General features: G+C 37.8%; 1 protein-coding gene across 4 annotated transcripts in view; it reads right to left on the bottom strand.

Annotated features, from left to right (window-relative positions):
- The window catches only part of GABBR2 (gamma-aminobutyric acid type B receptor subunit 2), a 483,193-nt gene that overhangs the window by 99,869 nt on the left and 358,433 nt on the right, over nt 1-24,891 (bottom strand). The gene's annotated exons all lie outside the window — the stretch shown is intronic.

Raw genomic sequence — 24,891 nt, forward strand, 5'->3', positions numbered from 1 at the left:
AAACTACCTACTGTTACTTTTTCATCAGTACTACATCTATATGAAAGAAGGTAATTGTCAGAGAAATCTGCATTTTTTTTTTTTTTTAAATCTCTAAAAGAATTCATGGTTAATGCATAATGCAGGTCACAACTGTAGGTAATAGGAAGAGCTGCTCTCATCACCTTGGAATTCCGCACTACAAAGGACATCATACTATCCCACTTTCAGAGTACCAGTAAAAAAAGATCAGATTTTCACTATAGCAGCTCTATCCTGTCATGTATCTGGAAAACATCCAGATCTCTAAAGGACTCAAGTTCTGTCTTCAGCCTTCATCTCTGGTCTCCCCACTAAAGTAGATTATTCAGTATGGTTATACTGGCCGTATACACTTGATTGCTCTGCTCTCCTCAGTGCAGTAAGTAACCACAATGAACACTGAAAATCAGCCTGTTATGAAATTCCTTTTTCTTTCAAGGTTCTTACTTAATTCCCAATGACAACTTGTTCAGTCTCAGGAGGGTGAATTTATATATCCAGACTTTCTCAGAAACTGTCAGAAGTACATGTGGGGAAGTAAACTTTCTCCTTTCCTAGAAACAGTCCAGATGATTTCTTTACATCCATATTACACTAACAGACAGATTTTAAACTTGTGAAAGCAACAGACCTCATAAAAGCAGCTTTGGGAAGACTAATTAACTAGTTCTAAGAGATGAAGTTTCTGTTTTCTTAGTATATAATCTATTTTAATTAACCATGAAGTGGAATGTTAATTACTGTTGTCATTTCATTGTAAGACAGTCACATCAGTTTCCGAATGGACTTTGGTGGATCTTATTGAAAACGCCTTTCAAAATCAAACAAGTGACAAAGTGTTTCAAATAAGCACCATTCAAATTCTATTCTGTGAGTAGGTGGGAAAATAATTTTGGCCTGCAGCCTAGATCCCAGATGTCATGTCACTGTAAGGAAAAGTCTCTGTGGCAAGGAGATTAGCATACACAGTGCTTTACTTTTCCACTTAACCAGAATTTTTGCAGTAGACACGGGCTACATAGACATAGACTGGAAATGCAAAAAGAAGAGGGGTATTTCTAGACAGAAAGGTTCCCTTCAGAATTTTGGAATATTTTCTTGTACTAGTACATGAATTTTCTTATCTGCACTTTGCAGCTGTCTAGCAGACACTAATGAGGGATTTCATGTTCATACCAATTACTTGAAATATTTAATGTCCTTCTTAAGGTGCATTTACACATCAAAGAAATGACTCAGTGCAAGCATCCCACAATGCTGCAGAGTTAAAAAAGAATGTCCCCACTTTGTGCTGTAATATAAATGACTTTGAGTTCTTCTGTAGCTAACGCTACATCGTCAGTTATATTTTAGACCTCCATTTTCAGAGGTTCATAACCCAGGGCAAAAGTGCTGTATCCATACAATTCTCAGTAGACCAAGTAAACACTAAAATCACACCCTCCTTAGCCAATTAGTGACATTTTCAGGTAGACAGCAGCCAGGATCCCAAACACAACTTGGACACAACAATAGTGAAAGACATAGTTTGTAACTAATAGGCAGCTGGACTCTGAAGCAAAATAACCCATCCTATGTTATGCAACTAGGGTGTTGGAGATCAATTTTTAAGGTCTGAGACAAATCACTAAATTTCTCTGTCTGTAAATACACCCTCCTGGAAATAATACATTATCTTACTTTATTGGTTTTGTCAGAACTCACTTGGTAGCATTCATAAAACACTTCTGTGAAGAACACTGGCTGTTAATTTACCTTTTATCATTTAAGAAAAGAGTAACTGAAAGAATAGGTTTCAGTTGGTGAGAAAACTATAAAACATGTAGGTTAGGTTCTAGTGATGTGTTGCAGTGATGGTGGCCAATAACTTTGGTAACGATTCTCAAATGTACAGGATTTCTTAGTTTTTTTAAAAAAAGAAACCTGCTAGAAATTATATTCAGCTATCTCTACCATAATCTAAATGAAACTAAAGAAAGCTGACTTTGTTAAGTGAAAGAATTCTATTAATTGTATATCAGTCTCATTTTCTCTACTACCATCTTACTAAAAAATTCTGATCATGCAGCTTAGGGTGGTTGGTTACAGGTCACTGTTGCCTACGTGTGTATTAACCTGGCCCTGCCTAAGTCTGTCTACACCTACAGCATTTCTATCTGGTGCGAAGGGATGTGATCCACACAGAAGGCAACAGACCAGCTGGGTGGGAAGTGGTGAGCCCAGCAGTGTCTGCGTGAAACACCAGGCACTGAAGAACCCTCCCTTCATTGCACCATGAGGCGTCCTCCGTCTTGTCATTTTCCATCCAAATAAATAGTTGTTATTGCCAGAGATTGTTGCTCACAAAGACATCTCACCCTCAGTACATAAACATTATCTGAATTTAGCCTCACATCCTTCAAGGTCTTATTAGATCTGTCTCTGGTAAGGAAACATCTTTAGTTGTTAAAATGAATAACATTTTCCTAGCACACATATTTCAAGGGCTGGATTTGGTTCATAGTCTACTGCTTGACTCTGTCTTTTTAAGAAATACAAGTCAGCATTGGAAACGTATTTTCAGCTTTAAAATAGCTGGAATTGTAATTGTAGTTAGTTTTTGTTTAGAATACTAATAAAAATAAATACAATCACATATATGAAGTATATTTCCCATATGAATAGAATGTTTATAAATAACGATTTTAAAACCTGTAATTGTCTCACCCATTTCACTGTTTTAAAAAAGAATTTAAAATCTTAAACTTATGGAAATTAAAAATGAAAGTGTTAGTCTGAAAAACAATATAGTTCAAAGCATAACAAAAAGACTGCATTTTATTTTCATGGGAAAGAGTTAATATTCAAAATACTCTGTTTATCTCCTCTATACTAAAACTAACAGCTCTTTTTTTAGTAAAAGACATACTTGTCATTCCATTAAAAAAATTTAGTTGCTGAATTTGGATGAGAAAATTTGTTATTATTAGTGTAGGCAGTCTTGATGTGATTTGTAGGTCAGATGAAAAAAAAACGGTCCCTTTGACATTGCCAGTTTCATGTTTAAGCTTTTTCTTCAGTCAGTACTCCCTTAGATCAGAAACTATTAATCTTTGTGGCTTCTCATTCCTAATAAAAATTAGCTGTTGGTACTTAACCTCCTTTTAAATAATCTTTATTTACTTTCATGTGGTGAAGTACAGCTGAAATGGTTCAGAGGTGCCCTTTAACTTTTGTGACTGGGTGGTGAGTATGGTTCCAAACAGAGAATAAGAACTTCAGTAAGTTTCCCAGAAAATATTTGTATCCTCATTCAGAACCCAGATATTACACTGTCAAAATCACTTTAAAATCTTTGCAGAAATGTGCAGCTGCGGATGGAAACCAGATAATGATGTGCGTAATTTCACAAACAGATGTGTGGGGTGGTGGGATGGGTAGGAAGAAAAATCTACCAAAAGAGGTTACTGAAATGACAAAATCCTGGGACTTCAAAGGAACCAGGAACATAATTGTCACTGATCCTCAGTGAGACCTGGGGAATAAATACTTTCAGGTATCCCTTTTGCAAGTTCAGCTGGAATGGACACAGGACAGGTGACAGGACATGATATAGCCATAAATCAGCCACACACTATAAACTTTCTATATGGGTACATAAGAAGCACAATTCATGTGTGTGTGTGTGTGTGTGTGTGAAGCTTTCACACCATCTTCTGAAGCATGTGGTATTGCCTGTCACACAAAATTAAAATTATTCATATTTTAATGCATTTCTTAATGTACTTATAGGAAAATTTCTATGTACACCAAAACTGAAGGTGATATAAGATTCTATAATACATATATATATTGTTACTATACCCACAAAAGGAAAGAGAAAGCAGACAAGACACTTTCAAAGGATGATTAGGGGTATGAAATACAAGGGGATAAAAAGGGAAAACTGTCCACCGGATGCCTGTATTACGAATGTCAATAAAAATTCTGCAGGCCAGAAACTCATAACATTAAGAGAACTGTGGAGAGTGAAGCAAGTGGATAAAAGTTTTTAGTGAAATATTAACAAGATCTTCATCCCTCTGCTTGATTGTAATGGGGACAACACACTTTCTAGAAGAGCCGTGATAGGATCATCAGTGTACAGCCCTCCCTGCTTGGAGCTGGAACAGCTGACAAAATAGAAGAAGCAGTATAACAAAAAGAGAAAAGATTACAAGATTGATAGGCCTTTAGTAGTTAATGCAATTAGCATACTTATATGATGTATAAATGTGGCCCAGACACCCTACTACGAGGATTTAAAAGGGATAAACTTCAAGGAAGTATTTCTTTATGTTGATATTAATAGTGTATCTAAGAAGTGTTTACAAGTAAACTAAGCAAGGGAAGACTCAGGATTGCTAAAAACAAACACTATGAAAAGTGAGGTGTCTCCAGCTGTGGAAGGGTCTTGGAAGTATGACAATGATGGAGATATTTTAAACTGTGTGGGGCTAGAACTGTCGTATTTGATACTTCCAAGCATCAGCATGCAAAAGAAAGAACTGGCACAGAGATGGAGTGGAGATGAGAAGTGATGATTAACTTGTAGTGTCCCTATGTCTCAACAAAAAAAGAGGACAGTCCGGTCAGGGAATTTGGCATGCTTGGAGCCCATTGGCTTGGCTTGTCCAAGTCACTCATCCAAAGAAGCCCTGCCCTGCCTCCTGCCAGTCTGCCTGGTTACTGAGCAAATCCGTGACTGGAAGGGGCTGCCTCAACCTGCTACTTGCTGAAATGGACAGAGCCAAGGCATTCAGTGCAAAGCGCATTCCTGCAATGCACAATATATGAGATGACTCAAGTGTTGTCCTCCAGTGTCTAGTTTCTATGTGTCTCAGATTAAAAATGTAAAGTTGTGTTATGCAAAAGGATGCAGGCACAGTGTGAGACCCGGTATTGTGGTGCCTGACTTTGAAGTGGTCGCCATCTGCTTCTTGAAGTGCAATCCACAGCTTCGTGTTAGCTGCCTGCACTCTGCAGCACTCTTCTGAAAGACATTCAAAGCAGTAGCACACTGAGCAGTGAGCCATAAACACTGCTCCAAGGAAAAAGCTAACAAGAGAGGTGTGCCTTAAATCCCACCCTCCTTCAGCTTTGGACTCCAGAAGAGGATTAGCTGTGCTAAGGAGCCACATACTGGAGTCTCTTCAGTACAGTAAACCATCTTCCTAGCTTCAGACAAAATCTGTCTGAGTCTACTCCAAACTTTTTGGACTAGGACACCCAGACAATGCAGCTGTAGTAGTCCCCACTTGTATAATGCATGTCTTATTGAGAACACAGGTAACTGTAGATGTTGAGAAGCTGGACACTCACACTCACACTTCCAGTCCCAGCTGCAGAAACTGTTGTTGGTATAATAACAGAAACCATCCTGGATATGTTGGGCTACAAAGAGAAAGAAAAAGGCAGCACAGTACAAAAGGTAGGTTGATGAGGAACATCCCAGTTAGGGTGGCTGAACCAAGAACAGTTCTCAAACTTTTTTAACAAAGCATCTGATACTGCTGTGTTTCCAGTGGGCCTTATTTTATGTGTATGTATTAGACTTGCTCTGACGACACACAGTAGACCGAATGCCTAAAGGGATATATGTAGAGTTACAACATAGGTGGTGAACTTACATGGGGTACGTGCAGATGCAGAATTGTAGGCACAAGGATGAAACTGAAGTATTAGCAGACCAAGGGGCAGGGATTTCTAAGTGAGGTATAGATACTGCTAAAGCTCCCCAGAAAGAGTTCAAGTCCCTTTGTCTTCTCAGAAGATAAAATTGAGAAACAAGAAAGGACAGAACTGAAGGAAATGCCAAACAAATAATGAAAGGTAGTTTTGGTTTTTTGTAAATAGCAGAGGTGCAAACTATAGTGTAACTTACTCACGAAGTGTGAATTTTAGATAAATATAATAACTGCACTGAGTAAATACAGGCCACCAAAGTCTGCCCTCAAAGGCTGCAAAGCAAATAATATAACATTAGACTAAGACATGACAGAAAAAAGTGACTGCAAACCCCAAAGTTAAATTAACGCAAAAAAAATCACCACTATTTTGGCTATGAGAGCACTTCAGAAATTGATACAGATGACATGCCACTGTGAAGAGTGCTGCACACACAGGCAGAATATTATTCTTGCTTTCTATGAGTTAAGCCTATCAAAAAACCTAAATCATAAACAAATACATATGTATTTTACTAAATGTAAGAATTTGTGAGCTGTAGATCTCAATTAATTTACCTTTGCCAGTTACCATAACCAACCAGCACTATTGCTGCTCGTTGTCTGTATCTTTCCTAGTTCTCACTTGCATGCTCCTGACTGCTTTTGTCCTTGTCTAATGAGGCATATAGATGCGCACCAACAACTGGGAAGACACTGTCCTTCTCACAATCCAGAATCTTAACAATAAAATAGAAATAAAAAGCTACAGAAATTAATTAATCTTAATGGCAGAATGACAAAGATAATGTTTGGCAGATTCTATTTTAGTGCATACTGACAATGGTGCTACATACACTTTATGTACAAAAAACTCCCTGCATTATAAAAGATCAATAAAGTTGCAAAGTAGTATTTAAAGGATAGGACCTTTATCTTTGTGAAAGATTACAAATATGATTTGGATTCCTACAGTAGCTTGAATATTGTAGCAAACTTTCCTGTGAGTGCACAGCTTGTTCTGAGTTGAAAAGTCATGACTTAAAACCTAAATCCAAGCACTGCTCAAAACTCCACTACTGAAATCAGTTGGATGCTTGATGATTAATTGGTTCATGCAACAATGACATGCAGGCAGAAGACACAAAATGAATACCCTAGAACACAGGAGAGCACTATTAACAGCTCCGATTACATTTGCAACAGTAGGTGACAGGTCCTTTCCCTCACAGTTTAGACTCCTAGGTCAGCAACTATTACTGTCTTTGGTGAGAGGCTTTTCATCTCAGGCTACTGAACAGTGCTGACAAACACTGACCTTGCCTGACCATGGTCATTAACTATGTTCACCACCATGAATTTAACACTACTTCTGTTTTACGCTACATTCTCTGACCCATTTCTTCCTGGCTTCTCACTCAGACCTGGCTCATGTTTCCTCTTTGCCAGGATGAAGCCTCAGTGTCAAGTTTTTTCGCTGTTTTTTTTTTTTTTTCAATCCATGACCTGGCCTGGATGGCTAAAGGGGAGAGGTTGAGCAGTCTGTCAGGTCTGACAGTTCCCTCAGGCTAGAGAAGCAGACATGGCTCTTTCAAAATGTGTTAGAGTGCCAAGGGGACTAGTAAAAACAGAAAAATAGGAAAGGAAAACAGTCCTTGGGGTCCAACTTTCTGAGCATGCAGTGTGGGATAAAACAATTCGTGTCCTAAGTGTCAGAGACCAAACAGAAAAGCAAGCTCTCTAGAGGAAAATAAAAATGTAAGTTTTCTTGCATTCATAGTTAGAGCACGGTAATGCAGGTAGTTCAGTTTTTCACAATACACATTTTATTTAAGCAAATTTTCTGTGTTTCTCAACTCAACTATTAAATTATTAGATGCAGTTGTGCAAAATTTCACACGAAAGAAAGTGTATGTGCTAATTTGATACTGTCAGTGGTTAAGTTTGGTGCATGGAAAATATGCAGCAGTGAGAGAGGAGACCTGAGTAAAGGGGAAAAAAAAAAAAAAAAGCACCATAAAATATACCTTAAAATATCGTTGTTTCAGAAGTCTCACTATTGTTCAAATGGGCTGATAACAGTGAGCAGAGGAAATTCTGTATTTCAGGGAAGGATAAAAAGGCTTTTCTTTAAGTGTCAGATATTTGGACTCTAATAATAAGCATGTATAGGTTAATAGAAAGAATGAAGCTAAAACTGTCAATGGTGGTTGGCTCTATAATTTATAATCTGGATGTCACCTCCAGAACTAGGATATTTCTTGGAGCACAAACAACTCTTGCTTGCCTCTCAGGATAGCCTTTCCAGTGAGAAGTCTCAAGTGAATTATGATGTTCTTCCATTCAGCAGTGAGGTTAAAATCGATAGACCATTGTTCAGTGTTAATAATAATAATCTTTATATAACAGCAATTTTGAAAAAAATGACAAGAATATTTATGAAAAAAATCTGATTTATCACACATGGAGAATATGCTCTGCCTGCAGCAGCCATCTGTCTATGGACTTCACAGTTCTGTTTTCTGTAAGAGACAGGCTGTCATAGGAAACGTTTCTTTCTGCTGTTTATTTTGGGGTTCTCAGTTTGAAGAAGATCAAGTATTTTGTATATTTTTTTCAGCACAAGAAGACATATTTGAAGGCTGACACATTAATCAAAGGCCCAGGGAATGTGTTAAGCGTGTATAAAAGTTTAAGTGGAAGTGAAGACCGGGTCAGACAACTGTCAATGGTTGGAAAAGCTTTCAAGCAAAGTGATCAGAAAAGGGTAATACTAGTGTTCAAATCTGAACGAACCAGTGTACTGAGAAGAGTAGTCTGCAAAAAGAAATACATTGTCTGCTCCAACACCAATATGTGCGCTTTTGACTGTGCCTTTTTATAATTCTCTCCAAACAAGCATTGTTTGTATGCATGAACATTTATGATTGAGTTCTGTGAAGAATGTGTGTTGTCAGCTATCTAAAGATTTTTTTTTTTTTTTTTTTTTTTGTCATTTTACTTCTATTTTGTTAAGATTCTGGAATTTTGTGAGGACAGTCTCTTCCCAGTTGTAGGTGCATATCTATATACCTCATTGTCAACTATATCTAAATATACATAAAAGGCAGGCTCCTGGGTGGAAAAAAAAAAAAATTAAGAAAAATAGTTTCAGAGGTTGGTAAAGATCTGATCTGCTTTGGATGTAGATGTTTCAGGAAGAAAATAGGAGGTGTGCTTTAAACCTTGTTTTGCAGCAATATGGTAAGCTTCAAAACTGCAGCAATTAAAAAAAAAACCAAAACAAAACCAAAACAAAAACCAACAAACAGTAGCAGCGACCCTAATGTTTTTGTTGTAAAACTACATTATGGAACATTCAGCTGGGCAAAATTAGTTCATACCTCACTAGATACAGAGGTGAAGTAGCAGAAAAGACAGTACTCTAGTTAACCAAACACAGGTGTGTCCTCAGGAGAGGAGAGAAAAAGAAACATCTTTCTTTGAAAGAGGAGCAAATGCAAGTTTTCAATGGCAAAAACTGAGATAAAAGATGTAGTAGGTTAATAATGAATCTAGAATGTAATCTAGAAAGGAGGCAGCTGAAAGAATGAAAAGAGTAAATGCAAATAATAACTGAAAGGGAGAGAGAGAAAGAGGAAAGCAAGGAACGAGGGAGAGGGAAGAAGATTCAAATACTTCCCTGGATCAGTCCAAAGCCACTAATTTCTGTAATACTTTTTTATTGGTTTCAACAGGAATTGACACAGGGTTATAACTTCAGTTTACATTTCAATTAGACATGCCACTGTGTACAGAAAAAGGACAAGAATTTGCAGGATCTGGTTGTTTCAAGATAAACAGGAATGCTGAGTTTACAAGCTTGGGGGAAAATAATTCTGTCCAAATAAGCAATAAAATGGCTTAGAGCAGATTCTAAGTTTGTGTGTGTTTCACATGGGTTTACTTGGAAAGACTGTGCAGATGTGGTAAATACACACCTCACTGCTCCTTTAGTGGTTTTGTTCTTTTGGAATAGAAGTCCATTTAGGACAAGTTGTATCTGGAAGGGAAGCATGAAATAGCAGACAATTCTGGTACAATTTTGTCAGATAGTTGCACCATAAAAGGAGTAGATGTAGGCTAAAATGGAAATGTACACTATAAGTGTTATGACGAAAGGCTTGGAAGTGGACTCCTTTTTCTGGCTTAGATACGCAAAATCCATAGTTCCTTCAGTTTAGTAACATGTATTATTGAAGTTTTTTCCACTCACAGAAGCAAACAAAATCCTAATCTCAGGCAAGAAAGTTTCAGATTCTACTTTCCTTCAAGGTAAAATCAAATAATCAACCCAAAGGAACAAATTCCCTTTTCAGAGAAGTTTAAAGGACTCATTATGTTGGCTCACCAAAGCCCACAGCTGCAGAGAACCTAACTCAGGAGCAGATGTATCTTATAAGCTATAGTGATGGAGTCAGATTTTTCATAACTGGCAGCAGGAATGCTTCTCTCCACATTTCCCTATTTGAAAAACGGATCCCACCTTTCTGCTCCTTCCTCCTGTCTTCTTTCTCTCTGTAACAAGCCTGGGGGGAAGATGGGTAGGAGGACAAGAAAGGGAGAAGGCAGACTTCACAGGAGATGTCTGATGTGGAAGTTACCAGGTTGCATAATTAATTGCTGAACTGGTGAATCAAAAAAGAGTGTGGGAAGAGCACAAACAGACTAGACTTCTTACAATAAAAACATCCAGTGGAAAATTGAAATCTGTAGTATATTAATAACGTGTAAAACGATAAAAGTTTTCTACAAGTCACTTCCAAAACAGAGTTTCTCAGGACAGGTATCTATTTTGGTCTCAGAAGAGCTACAGTACACAGCCTGGGGACTTCTGGAAAGAGCATTGACCAGGCTGAGCACCTGCACTGAGTATCATTGTACTTGCTGTACTTTAAAGGAAGCAATTCAGCAGATACATCTGTGAACAGATGAATTTTGAAGTAGAAGTCACGGCTTCCAAACACCAAGTATATTTTATGTCTAGGTAATTCATGAAAACTACTCTCATTTAGCAAAAGATTATGTGTTAATCAACTTGGTGCCCAATCCAGAAGAGCCACAGGTATTGCCATAATGCTAAATGAAAAAGAAAAAAAAAAAAATACATCTTGCCAAAACATGAATATGTGCCAAATGCTTTTCAAAAATTTAAAAAGTCAAAATACACAGAAGTGTATTTTTGTGTTTTGAATATTGCTAGATATTGTGAAGAAGTCCTGATAACAGACATCTGTTAAATTAAAATGACAAGTAAGTAAAGAAAAAGATAGATTTATAGTATGCTTAAACACAACTCAGATCATTTCTATTACTCACGGCTCATTCTTTCAGCAGGTGATATCACTTATTGCTGTAGCCCTTATTCCATCAGAATTATCCCTGGGGCAAATACTGCAGCCTAGGGATAACCTGTTGAATGGTGATCCCTACACACTGAAAGGCTTTACTGTGCAAAACTAATAGAGAAGGAGATCCATCACAGGGTCTGCAGCTGTTCAGCTGTACCAGCCAAAACACAGAAAATAGGTCACATAAGGGCCTATAGTTATTCTGTAGCTCAAAGATCTTGGAGACATTCTGTTGTGATAATCCACTCTTTCTAGTGTTACAAAGTGAATTACTTTCACCAAATTTCATGTAGGTCCATAAGAAATCATCAGAAGACTGGTTTTCAGAGAGTCTATAATCTGTATTTGATGATCCATGTAATTTCCAGTTAGTGTAGTTCTTAGTGGTTTCTGAGTTCTTGAAATTTTTCTGCTTATAAAAAATTAGTTAGGAAAAAAGAATAATACAAAATACTTCAGACTGCTTGCCAGTTTCCTAATGCTTTTCCTTGTAATACATCACAGTTTTTGATAAACAGCTTCTCATTATAGTTTTCCCAGTAGTTACTGACCTTACAACATGCCACCTTCATGTTTTTGCCCTCTGTAATTGTATTTGACCCTTAGAGTCCTAAAGCAGAACTCTTTCACCTGGACTGTCTCAAGTGAATATTTATTTTCTTTGAAGTGAAACAATACAAATAATGAAAAAAAAAAAAGATACAAAGGAGGAGGAGATGGAAAACGAAAAGAAAAAACCCAGCACCTCTCTCTTAATCTTCAATAATCTCTTAATCTTCAGTATTTTAATGCAGAATCTGGTGGTAAAAGAAATACTACGTATGTTCAGAAAAGCCACAGTTCAGCGACTGCGCACACGCTGGTGGATGTGCACAACAGCTTGCAGAGTCAGGGCCTGAATCAGCAGTATAAGTGGTAAGAAAAAAAAGACAGTGACCAAAAATCTACAACATATGTTGTGAGGAGCTGCTTCATTAGACATGGATGACAAAATGCCATTCTGTAGTCTGGGTGTTAAGGACAGGAATTTCTACCAGTAGTTTTACCCTACTCTTTTCTTTTTCAAATACTAAACATTAGGTACAATAAACCAGAGTTTGTGCTGGCCATGTTAATGATGTATGATTTCACGATGGTCTTCTACGCAGTCTCCAGGAAAAATATTTGTGAACAGTTAATATTTTCTATTAAAAGCAAAAAAATACAGTGAAATTCACCTGTGTGTAGGACAGCCATCTAAGCCTCAATTTGCTCTTAAAACAAGACCTGGTGGATAGTTTCAGTGGTCTTATTAATAGTGTTTGTGCACAAAACAGATTTCAGAAAACATTAAACTGTGTTATTGTGTAAAGATGATGCTAGTAATAAACTAAGATAATATGGAGAAATAACATATTAAGAAAAAAAAAAACAAACAAAAAACCAATCCAGACAGTTTTGCATTTAAAGACATACTTTTGTTACTTTTTCAAGCATTCAATGAAGTGAGCAATAGTTTTTGTTTTATTTGGTATCAATTTACCTTATTTAGTTCCTCATTCCCTTGAGAAACTACTTGTAGGCTTTATTACTTGATGTCTTCTGCTTCTCTGACTTTGGTTCCATGGCAACCAAGGTAAAATTAGTAGCAGAGAGGAAATCCCAAGCAGCCCTGAGCTAGAACCTTAGGAAATCCACCTTCTTCACAGAATCAAAGAATCACTGAACGGTTGAGGTAGGAAAGGATCTGGAACAAAGGGCCACCTAGAGCAGGTTTCCCAGGACCATGTCCAGGCAGCTTTAGGATACCTTTGAGGATGGAGACTCCTCCACTTCCCTGGACAACCTGTGCCAGTGTTCAGTCACACTCACAGTGAAAAATTGTTTCCTGATGTTCAGACAGAACCTCCTGTGTTTCTGTTTGTGCCCATTACCTCTGGACTTATCACTGGGCATCACTGAAAAATACCTGCTTCTGTCCTCTTTGCCTCCTCCCTTCAGGTATTTATACACATAGATAAGATCCCCCTCAGTCCCAGCTCTCTCAGCCTTTCCTCACAGGAGAATGCTTCAGTCTCTTCTTCCCCCTGGTGGCTCTCTGTTGGACTGTCTCCAGTGTGTCCATGTCTCTCTCGTACTGGGGAGTCCAGAACTGGACACAGCACTCCAGGTGAGGCCTCACCAGTGCTGAGTAGAGGGGGAGGATCGTCTCCCTTCACCTGCTGGCAATACTTTGCCTAATGCAGCCCAGAACACCATTAGCCACCTTTGCCGCAAGTACTCGTTGGCTCATGTTCCAGCTGGTGTCCACCACCACCTCCAGGTCCTTTTCTGCCAATCTGCTTTCCAGCTGGTCAGCCCCCAGCTTATACTGTTGCATGGGGCTGTTCCTCCCCAGGTGCAGAAGTTTGCACTTCCTCTTGTTGATCTGCTTGTGGTTTCTGTCAGCCCATTTCTCCAGCTTGTCAAGGTCCCTCTGAACAGCAGCACAATGCTTTGGTATATCAGCCACCCCTCCCAATTTTCTGTTATTGGCAACCTTGCTAAAAGCACGCTCTGTCCCATCATCCAGATCATTAATGAAGATGTTGAACAGGACTGGACCCAGTATTGGACCATGGGGTACACCACTACCTACTGGCCTCCAACTGGACTTTCTGTCCCAGATCACCACCCTCTGGGCCCAGACATTCAGGCAGTTTTCAATTCACCTCACTCATCCAGCCCGTACATCTTCTTTGTGAGGATCTTACGGGAAATAGTGTCAAGGTAGACAATATCCACTGTTCTCCCCTTATTTACCAGGCCAGTCATTTAATCACAGTTTATCCTCCTTATTTAAAAAGGAGGATGTTAAACTCAGTGTGTGATTTGATAACTATCTCTGTATGTGTGGAGTGAAAATTGCCAATATACCTGTATGTAACAGCCAGTCCTTAAAACACCACAGTGTTTGGAGAACCACTAAAACTAGCCCAGTATCAGGAGCGACATTGTTGAAAGCAGTCAGCCAGCACTCATTTGAAAAACAAAAACAAAAGTAAAGAAGCAAAGCTGGAAGAAATGGAACTGTCACCATTTAAATAGGTTAGGATGGAAAATACCATTTAATCAAAAAATATCTGTAAGTAGTTAGTTTTGTTTGAACTTCTCTCTGGCATATGAAGCCACTGTGAAAAGCTTTGCTATTGCCATGACTGTCACTGCCATATGACAAGATAAGACGAAAACTTTTAAGCATGAAGTTGCAGGGAACAGTTTGAAATTTCTGTCCTTTTCATTTATCAGGCCATAAGCTAATTAATTGGAATAAGTAAGAAAACTTCCCTCATGGCATATTAATTCACAATGCATATTCATGGGGGTTACTACTCATCCTCTCAAGCATCCTGGACTGCCTACTGAGAGGCAGCATGGTTTGCCCTCCAGTACTGCCCTGCAGAAAAGTGGGTATAACACCACTTACTGTGTTTTGAAGTCTAATTAGCTGTTTGCAAAAAGAACTGAGGTCGGCAGATGAAAAGTGCTTCAGAAATGCAAAATATTATTATTACTATTAATAATAATAATAATAAAGAATATGCACCAAATAATTATCATTGCAAAACAACACTGATAATTTTATAAGGTTCCCAAACCATATGAAAAGGATGTTAAAGGGAAGATAGGAAAATACCTTATTTTCCTTCAGCAAAACCACTTAAATATCTTTGTTCTTGATTTTTAATAGATGCTGTTAATAATACAATTGGCATTAAATGTTATGCATAAGCTAGGTGACTTTTCTAAATAGAGAAAATAATATAGCTAATGTTTTAAAAACAAGTCCATATTAGGGTAACAAATACTCAATGTTAATGAGGAGATTTTCCAGATTTTCAAGCACTGAATTGGCTGATCTCTTGAAAAACATGACCTATTTTTAAACACTGATCTTCAAAATGCTCTACTTACAGTCTTATGTTCAAAGTATTAGGCTGCAAGGTTTGGAACAATCTAAATAATTGATGATCTCCTAATCAAAAGGGACATACATCAAAGAGAAAAAGCTACAGTTCTGCTCATTGAAAGACTCAGGCGAACATGGAAAAAGGAGGGTAGTGACTGAAAATGTGGGAAAAAAAAGAATTAAATCACTACTGAATGTTTTTTTACAGACCACTCCTATCATAAATCCCACAAATTGTTTATGATGAATAATTCAGTTGACAATATCAAGAAAAAAAATGAATCCCAAAGCAAACTAAATTTTCACTTGATTTCCATAAATCATACTTTTTATCCGTTTGTACACAAACAAGTAATAGACCTTAATCCAAGTATTCAAATGTATAATAGAAAAGATTCTAGTCCTTCAGCTTATTCCACCTAGAGTAAGTATGCCTTTGTGACAGATAACTTGCTAGCTTGGAAATTCATGGCTTCCCTACATAATAAACATCACTGGCTTAATTTAAATAAGTTAAAAATATTTTGGTTAAACTGGTGAAAAAACCTGCAGAGTTAGAAAAAGGTTGTGCCTTAATAACTGAACACCAGCAAGAATCCTGATGTGAAATAAATGACTATAAGCCAGGTCAAAATTAATTTAGAGATGTCACAAAATATGTCCAATTTAGAATACGCTTTTATATAAACCCTCTCAACTTCATATGTAAATCACATCGAGGGATACAGAGACATCTTAAATCTTTCAGTACTGATGGAAGTAAATTTCCATGGGTTCTAATTTTTTAAAAAAGGAAAATAGACTCCATTTTGCATAGGTGCAAGGTATTTTTGACACAGAAGAACATTGACATCACTTCACTATGCAATTTTCTGAATAGATCTTTTCAGGCATGAATCTTGTTTTTAATTAATGTTTACTAACTGCACTAAAATAGTCCTAAATTCCCAATGCACCCCAAACCCCATAAATTTAATGGCTAGACTTCATTAACTTTTTAAAAATAATCTTTCTGCAGTCTGTGTCTAAGACAATAAAATAATTAGTATTTTCTTTATAGATGTCTCTTAGGTATGTCCTGGCACAGTCAGTTTCACTGGTAGCCACATATTTTTGCCTTGTTTTCTTTACTGGCTTCTGGGACTGACTATGATCCAAAAGAATAATCTTCTGCTCCTCTTAATATTTTTTCCTTAGGTCACCCTCACCTTCACTCCTGTTTCGCATGTTTGGTCAAGTAAGATCAACAGAAAAGGGCTTCTTGTTTTTCCATATCACTAGTGTATATAGGCAGCCTTATAATTCAGAAAAGCTTAAAAGATTCTGAATCTTCCTAAAATTAAATTATTTTTAAAATAAGAATATGTAGTTTAGAATCTGTTTTATGAGTTAACTCTACCATTAAAAGTAACTTTTTTTTGGTCCTTTCTAGAGCTTTTATGCAGAACTTCAATAATGCTGTATTCTCAGTGAGCTGAATATGTATGATGGAGAGTCTATGAGACAGGATGCAGGACTACAACCAAACAAGTTTACTTTCATAGGATCACAGAATCATCTAGGTTGGAAAGGACCCTGGAGATCATCTAGTCCAACCGTTCGCCTAGCACAGTTCCCACCTACAGCATGTCCTTAAGCTCTAAATCGTCCCTACTCCTGAACACCTCCAGGGATGGGGCTTTGTATGAATAGCTACCAGACACTTGGTGAGGTACATCAAAACCAGAAGAAACTAGTCTTGATAGCACAATTCCTACACCCTAAGGCAACCACACCCGTAATTATTAATACAGCAACTTGGAAAACAAACTTTTTTTGAGGAAAAAAAAATAATGAAACTATATTTTGTCCTTTACAGGATACACATATATAATGCCTTGTAGTACTCAGATGCAAAGACAAAATTTCCTGCAACTTTCCTGCACCCCCACAAACATAAAAAACAAATGCTAATTTTCTTCTAACTAGAATGTTTGACAGGGTGAAAAAAAAATGTTCAGCACCTACACTTGGCACTTTCCCTGATACACACATACATGTTTTCCCCCTTTATCCCTCTAAATTACTGTCAGGCTTTGAATAACTCCAAAATAATAAGTGGCCACTTCCTCTAGCTGTCTCCCCTTTCAAAATGGAAAAATAAAGGAAGATAGTACAAAAATGAGTAATGATGAGTTACTAAGCTATTTAAGAATATGGGCTGAATGTCAGATGCTAAAATCAGATTTTATTCCCGGATTTAGAAAAGAAAAGGTCTTGGGAATAGTTACAGACTGGACAGCCTAACAGCTTGCTATCCCCTATGTCTGAATTGCTCCCAAAGACTAAACTGAAAGCTCTCCATGTAAGAGAACACGAGTCTAAAGATCGACAAATTTGCCTTTTATCACATTATTGAATATTTATAATAATTTACTGAAGGGAGAGTCAGAGCCAGACTGGATTTAAAAATGGCACACACCTTTGACTCTTCAAATGAATGAGAATTGGATGTCTTAAACAACATACTAGGGTCCTGTTGCCATCTGAAGCTGAATACAGAAGGACCTACTTAAATTGTAAAATTTCCTTTTCCTTCAGGATGTCAGCATGGCACCGTAGTTAACAATGAGGGCTGTTGGAAGTGCAGAAATACATGATGTAAGGAGAGGATGTTCACTTACAACTCAAGAGTCTTAGTTTGCAGCTCAGACCATTTCCCATCAGATTTCAAGGTACACAATATGGTTCTTTTCTTCTCTGCCTGCTCCAAAACATGGAAGATAATTGCTTTGAAATGAAAGCAATTAGCTTAGAAATGATGCCATTTTCTCTGAACTTGACAGGTGTGAGAAGTCACAGCCATATTTGGTGGTCAACATTAGGTTCATTCACCAATGTACTTATTGGTTTGCTTCAAACACAGGACTGCCAGCAAGAAACTGAAAATATTTTCCTCTAGTTCCTTTTCATGATTCATGTATGAATTTCCTGACAGAAATTACACTGCTCCTAGTTAAAAGGTGGCAGCTGTTTGCTGAAGGATTGGTTGTCACTAACTATTAAACACTTCTGTCACACAGTTGGAAGAACCTTAACTCTGAGTTTAGATGAACACCCCTCTCTCTCACCAAAGATTAAACAAAACTTGGGGGACAATTTGTTGCAAGCATTGACATAAGTCTATCACGCTTTAAGCTGTATATATTTTTTTTTTTAAATTTGCCTCATCCAGCTTTTCCTGTTAGTTTTTACAATACAGTCTGACAGTTTGATAGATTAAAAGCCCTAACAGTAACTCACAGAGCCTTCTTCCATAAAATGAAAATAACTATTTCAAATAGGTTAAATATATTTACACACACACACATATATATAAAAGAGGTTTTGAGGTTCCCAGATATGTATTATTCCGTGTTGGGCTCCTGAAAAGTAGCTGTGATCTAAAAGAGACTTTATTTAGCCATGCTTTTATTTCTCTACATTTAGTACAGCCTTTTACTCTCCTAGTCAGCAGCATGCCACCTGCTCTTTCATTTCCTCAAAGTAGGTCAGCAGTCAGGCATCAATCTTTCATCTTCATTACAGCTAAATCCTAAAGCCTGAGGCAAATGAACCATTTTAAAGGAGATGCGGTGATAGCTGTAGTATTCTCTCTTGTGTTAGCCGTTTGTGGCTGAAAAAGTATCATGAAATCCAGATGAATCTTTAACTGGAAAATAACAGGAATGCATGCAGTTTTCACAAGGTCTTTGTAAAAATTTGGGGCCCAGTTCATAAACACAGAAACATGGGTCCAGTTTCTACATCCTACTATCTTCTTCATATACTTATTAAACTCTAAATTTTTAATTATCATTACCCCTCTAGAAGAAGATAATTCTAGATCTTCAACTAATCTGGTGCTTTAGAAACATCTCACTTCCAGCTTCTATTTACTCATGACCAATTTTAAATTATTTTTCTCGTGTATCAGCACTGACATACAGTTCATCCTGGTCTTTTAATATTCCATGAAATACAGAGATAGTAATCATATATCCTCCTGGGATCAATTCTACAAAGTCAACCAAGCCATAGTTTTTTAGACTTCTTCAATAACAGAGGTTTTCAATTTTTTTATTAGCTCAACATTTCTTGCATGCACTTGTTCCTTTATGGGTTCATTTTTTGATCAGACATGACCAGATTTAAAAAGAATACCATTATCCAAAATTAATTATCAAAGTTTGTGGAAATTAGATTTTTCTGTCTAAGAATTGTACATATTTTTACTGAACCCTGAAAGACTTTTGCTTTCACACAGCACTTCTGTGTCGTAAGTCAATGAAGAACAGTGAAGTTCACTGAAGCACTGAACAGTTTTCAGAAATACAGGAACAATCTCACCAGACACAGGCCATAGCTCACTTTTTTCTTGAACAGCAAAAGACTAGGCAGGGTGACGTAGACAAGAAAGAGACTTAAAACAAAAGAGGATGTAAGGAAGCCCACATGAAGTGCATGCATGCAAATGCCAGGAGGACAGGGTTGAAGAGAACAGTGAGTGAAGCATTCACACTTTTTCCAGGAAGTCAGCATACTGGCTCATCTCTTCAAAGTGCCTGTACACCAATGCATGCATGTAGCATGGAGAACAAACAGGTGGAATTAGAGGTATGTGCGCAGTTGCAGGTCTGCATCCTGTAGGGGGAAGGCTCCCATAACTGGAGCGCTACAACAGACAAATAGGAAGGAACAGGCTAGGAAAGCAAAAAGGGAAAGTAGCCCATTACATGACAGAGCAACGGGAATACATTGGGCTCTGCCCTGCGATAGATGATGAGCCACTCCAGAGTCTATGAGTTAAGATTAGAGGGCGGAATAAAGTGGTGTATGATCAGGAAAAACTTGAGGCCGTATTCTGAAAACAGGAAAAAGCTTCATGTTTCCAGATTTTGGTTCTCACTGGGGACTTAACCACCCTTGATATATGCTGGAAAGACAACTCAGAAAACTACAGATTCTGGGGATGTGTGGATTGCATTGATGAGAACTTCCTGACACAGGTGATGGATGATTTGATGAGAGGAGGCACTCTTCTGGACAGGATACCTAGAAAAAAGTCAGAAGTGGTGGAGGAGGAGAAGGTTGGTGGCAACCTTGGCTGCTGTGACCATGAGATGGTGAAGTTTGTGATCCTGAAAGGAGGAAATAAATAGCATGATAATAACCCTGGATTACAGGACAGCAGACTTTGGCCTGTTGAAGGATTTTCTTGGAAGGATCCTACAGGAGATGGTCATGAAGAAAAGAGAAGACCAGGACAGCTGGTTCATTTTCAAGGATCATCTCTTCCAAGCATAAAAATGGACCATCCTAAATCAGACTGAAATGGTCCATTCCTGGACCATTTTCCATGGAAATCAATTAACAGCAGCAGGAGGCCTGCATGGATGAACAAGGAACTCCTGACTCAACTCAGACCTAAAAAGGAATTGTATAAGACGTGAAAGCCAGAACAGGTGAAACCAGAGAAATATAGAAACACTGAATGTGCAGATAAAGGGATTAGGGAAAACAAAGCCCACCTGAGGTTAAATCTTGAGAGACAGAAAGGGCAACATGAAGGACCTTTACGGGTCTTTTCACAGCAAAACAAACATCATGGAAAATGAGAGCTTGACACTGAATGGGGCAGGGTACTTGGTGACAAAGGACACGTAAAAGGATGAGGTACCCAATGCCTTCTTCACCTCAGACTTTGCCGATAAAATTTTCTCCGAGGAATTGCAGCCTCTGAAAACAGTGGGAAGGTCTGGGGTAATGAAGTTTTATGCTTAGTTAGGAAGATCATATTAAGGAATATTTAAACCAAGTGGACATACACAAATCTGTGGGAGTCAACTGAATGCATCCCTGAGAACAAAGGGAGCTGGTTGATGTCATTGTGAGACCACTCGATTACTTTTGGAAGATCGTGGTGACTGGGAGAGGTTCCAGAGGACTGGAAAACACAAAGATCACTGTTACCATTGATATAGGCAAGCAGAAGGATCTAGGGAACTACAGGCCAGTCAACTTCACCTTAATCCCTGTGATAGTGATTGAGCAAATCCCACTGGGAACCATTTCCAAACACATTGAAGACAAGAATGCAACTGGCAGTAGTCAGCAAGGATTTATAAAGGGGAAATCCTGCTTGACCAACCTGATATACTTCTATGACAAAACGCCTAGCTTGGTGGATGGGTAGAGTGCAGTTGGCACTGTTTATCTTCACTTGAGCAAGGCTTTCAATACTCTTCCATAACATCCTCATAGACAGACATGAAGTATGGACAAGTGGACCATGAAGGGGACTGAAAACTGACAAAACTGTCAGACTCAAAGGATTGTGATATCCAGCAGCATGCTGTTCAACTGGAGTCCACTCATGAGTGGTTTATCCTAGGGATCAACACTGTGGCCAATACTGTTTAACATGTTAATGATGCAGATGATAGGACAGAGTGCTTCCTCAGCAAGTTTGCTGATGATACAGAAGTAGGAGGAGCCATTGATCTACTAGATGGTTGCTCTGCTATTCAGCAGGATGTCGAGAGGCTGGAGATCTGGGATGACGGGAATCTCCTGAGCTGAGCAAAGGCAAATGCCAGGTCCTGCCCCTGGAAGGAAGAACCACAGACATCCGCACATAAAGGCTGGGTGCCATTTGGCTAAAAGACAGCTTTGCAGAAATGGCCCCAGGGGTCCTGGCAGAGACCAAGTGGCACATGAGCCATCCATGAGCCCTTGCATTAGGAAGAGTGTCACCAGCAGGCTGAAAAAAGTGATTCTTCTCCTCTACTCAGCCCTGGTGAGATCATATTTGGAGTACTGTGTCCAAGCCTGGCATCTGTAGTGCAAGAGTGTCATGGACATAATTGACTGAGTCCAGGAAGGACTACTAAAATGCTCAAGATATTGGAGCATCTCATATGAGGAGAGGATAAGAGCTGGGATTTTGCCTTAAGACAAGAAGGCTCAGGAGAATCTTATCCATGTGCATAAAAACAGAATGGGAGGGAGTAAAGAAGATGAAGCCAGGCTTTTGTCAGTGATATTCGATGAAAGAACAAAAGGCAGAAACTCAAATGCAGGAAATGCCATTTAAACATCAGAAAAAAATGGTTTTTTTATTGATGAAGGTGTTTGAGCACTGGAACACATTACCCAGAGAGGTTGTAGAGAGGTCATGTTTGAAAATATTCAAAACATGAGTGGACATGGACTTGGAAAACCTACTCTAGGTGACCCTGCTTTGAGCAGGGGCACTGGACTAGAAAATATCCAGTGGTCTCCTCCAGTCTCAGAGATTCTGTAATTCTATATTTCAGTTCTTAATTTCAGTTTCATTTTCAGGAGTCACTGTTCTGTATGAGTTAAAAATGGTTAAACACTGAAGACCTCTTCCTCTTTATGACATATTAGATTAATATGTTTTCCCATAATTGTTGCAGCCCATTAATATGTTATAGCACAACTACCAAGTGCTATAAAATTATGATATTGTGACATACTTGGAAAAGAATGCAGGACATCAGGTGTTGAGAATTACTTTCTAAACATTCTTTCATCAACGTTCAGAAGTGCTACCAGTTTGTCAGAACACGTCTCTTTATTCTATGAAAATGTTATAAAGAATAGAAACAAAATGAAATGCAAAGAGAATGCAAAAAAATACAGAAGTAATTTTTTACTCTGTGTAGCTGATGCATATAACAACGGGTGTACCTGCTCACAGTGATCTATCTAGCCCAATACATACCTCAAATCCTACCATAACATCGCTTCTCTAAGGAAGAATTTGAAAATGCCCAGTCATATAGAAACAGATCTCTAGAATATTCTAACTGTCTGCCACTCAGATTTCTCGAGTGTGAGGTCACATCTTTGTATTTAACACCTCTTGACAGAGTCCTCTTCCTTGAGTGTGCCCAGCTGCTATATTAATCCCATGTAAACTTTTAGAATGGACCACACTGCAGAAAAGTTCTCCATCGGTACTATGTATTGTATGTGTTTTGAACCTGCCAGTTCCACTTCATACTCCTTAGCTCTTGTATTGGAATAGACTACGTGTGATCATTTCTATTCACATTTTTTAAACCACTGAAGACTTTATACTTCCCTGTTCTCATCCATCTCTCTTTCAGACAAAAGTGATCCCAGCCTGTTCCTTGGATGGAGGCTATTCCACACTTCTCAATCCTCTACATAACTCTGTCTGTCTGTTTTCCATCTCCTGAAGGTAGGGAAGTACACACTGTAGGCATAACTCCACTCTGTATTTATATAGTGGCCTAATATTGCTTTTTGTTCCCTACTTCTTATAATTCCTTACACTTGGTTTGCCTTTTGACTCTTACTGAGCATCAGGATGACATTTTCTTATAACTACGTGCTATTGCATCAAGATCTCACCGTCACCTGGCATTTATTTACATTCAGTTCCACCTATCATTTAATTTTCAATGAAAACAGAAATCTTTCTTGGGATTTCAATTTATGAAACGAGTGTCATAGACACTTGGGGAAATGACTTGTCAAAGTTCATCATTTTAACAGCTTAAATAATTACTCTGATCATTTCTGATATGACTCTCATTTCAGATTAATTAAATTTTATGAATTTATTTTAAAAACTCCAAACAGTGTCAAAATAGGAAAAATACCCAAATTATCACACTCTTGCCCTCGTAGTGATCTTTTCCATCTTGCTCCAGCCTAATTCCTTTGTAATGCCATTTCTTATAATGTTGTTTGATAATCTGCCATCACACATAAATTTCCATCCTGAGTGTGTCTCCACAGTGCTTTAACTAGCTGTTCTTTCTTCTATATTAGTATATGTAAATGAAGAGTATGAAAAAAAACTTTGCTTTAAAACCGTCATCACAGCATTATTGTAAGATTAGATGAAAGATTGAAGATATGTGTCTTCAACCTATATAACAAAGCTGAAGAACACCTCCACGTTGGCAGTAAGAAATTTTCACTTTGCTTTCATCTGAAGGACAAAGTTACGTGCTAGCTCAATGGTATTATTGCAAATAGAAAATTCCATAGTAAATTCCTTTCTATCATTAGTTTTATAAATTTATGATGTAGTTCTTCTGTTCCATTTTTATTTGCAACAGTATCACAAAATGAGAGGGGACTAATCAAAGTAGTTAGATGAAAATTCCTTTTCTGCAGAGAAGTAGCCAGCACACAAAAATATATAAAAGGGGGGATATTGATTTTTCACATACCACAGTGAGAACCATGGGTTGTTTCAATTATGTTTGGGTCCTATACCATTCCATAAGATTCTTGAAATGCACATAAACCAGGAGCTCACACATTCAAGACTGCCAGAAAGCAAGAAAGACTCCCTGCTCTGTGTCTCTTGGAAAAATACATGTACATCAAGTTTTAGAAAAAGTAGAAAGGAAAAAGAAATAATTCTTTAACTGGACATGTGTGTGGCCCCTGACCAGACAGCAGAACTGAAACATCAGTGGTCAAGATATTAAATATATATGTATATATGTACATATTAACACACATGCTCCTTCATATATATATATATATATATATATATATTGACATATGCAACATACTGAAATTAAATAGAGAAATACCTTTTCACAAATATGTGCCTTTTGAAGTATCTAATTCTGTAGCACGCATCAGAAGAGATTTTTCTACAGTACTAAGAGTTAGACAATATTTTATTTGTTAATGAAAAAAGCCATCATAATGATTTTAAAATGTAAGCAGGGTATTCCCATAAAATGAGGATTCTTGCCTCATAAACCCTAACCTGATGTAGTAATAATAATAAAGGAACTATCAAATCTTTAGAAGATTCTCCAATCTTTAA

The sequence above is a fragment of the Athene noctua genome, chromosome 2, assembly GCF_965140245.1.
Source record: "Athene noctua chromosome 2, bAthNoc1.hap1.1, whole genome shotgun sequence".
Classification (NCBI taxonomy): domain Eukaryota; kingdom Metazoa; phylum Chordata; class Aves; order Strigiformes; family Strigidae; genus Athene; species Athene noctua.